Source organism: Pundamilia nyererei, unplaced genomic scaffold, assembly GCF_000239375.1.
Source record: "Pundamilia nyererei isolate P.nyererei 1_Seehausen unplaced genomic scaffold, PunNye1.0 scaffold00059, whole genome shotgun sequence".
NCBI lineage: Eukaryota > Metazoa > Chordata > Actinopteri > Cichliformes > Cichlidae > Pundamilia > Pundamilia nyererei.
The window spans coordinates 75,575-76,969 of record NW_005187460.1 but is presented as its reverse complement, the minus strand read 5'-3'; positions in this window follow the sequence as shown (position 1 = coordinate 76,969).

Sequence of the window (1,395 nt, the reverse complement as noted above, 5' to 3'; positions counted from 1 at the left end):
TATTATTATTATTATTATTATTATTATTATTATTATTATTATTATTATTATTATTATTATTATTATTATTATACTATATGCTCCAAGATTAGTGGACTAATCATAATGAAACTTTGCATAAACATTGCACAGGGAAATTTGAGTGCCAACATCTATATGGCATATACACGTATTTCATTCAATAACCAAAATTGTATATATTTGTCATATTTGAAAGTTCAACTAAGCACCAAATGGAATATCATAATACAGTTTTAGAAGCTGAGAAAAAAAAGTAACTGGACTCCTTTAGGTTTTGTGAAGATGTTGCTACGCCTAGCAGCGCCTCCACTTCCTGAGACGCCTAAAGCTTGCCAACCTTCCTCCTCCCATCCTCACCATGTTCTACAGGGGCACCATAGAGAGCATTCTGACCAGCTGCATCTCATGATCCTGCCCATGTTTACGAAATTTAAATTGTTATTGATCCTTTTACCTTAGTCTTAAAGTGTATATTTATTTCTTACTCTTCTTATATTTATTGTTTTTTTTGCACTGAATGGAACTGGAACCTCGTCGTCTTGTCTCTCAATATACTGTATTGTAGAGATAAAGCAGAGATGACAATAAAGTTTGCTTTGACTTTGACTAAAGTCAGGAGAACAACTGAGATAATCCTTCCACAATATGGGGTTAGTCATTAACATACTGGTGCATGGGCTGCGCTGTACACAAAAATGCATTTTCTCCTCCTGTAAACGGACACATAAACGGACACACAAATGTGTGTATGCAGAAGCAGGGAATAATATGCAGAAGCTGAGATAAATAATGTGCTACAATGTTCATACTATACTGATTTTCTATATAAACAAGTTCCTTATGCGCATATACTTTTACTTAGCACTTTTACTTTGCACATTGTCCAAAAGAAAATTGGATTCCTGTAGACACAAAAGGAAATAACTGAACTGCAGAGCTTCAGTGCTCTCTTCTGAAGTCCATTGAGCAGGTTAGGGAGGAGAGGATTTTGTCTAAGCTAACATCCATCATGGACAACACCTCCCATCCCCTGTCTGAGACTGCACGAGCACTGAACAGCTCGTTCAGCAGCAGACTTTTACACCCACAGTGTAGGATGGAGCATGACCACAGGTCATTCTTACCAGCAGCTGTCAGACTCTATAAGACAATTTAACATCCTTTTGGTTATCTTATCTCCGTACAATTTATTCTATACATATTTCTTTACATTGTTACCTGTATATACGAACTTCAGTTGCTTATGTATATAGGACCACTTTGTGTCTTCCTTTTATATTTTATATTTCCCCCTGCTATAAGAGCTGTGTAACACCCAAATTTCAGGGATAATGAAGGTTTATTCTTGTCACGGTCCAGCAGATCTACCTGAGA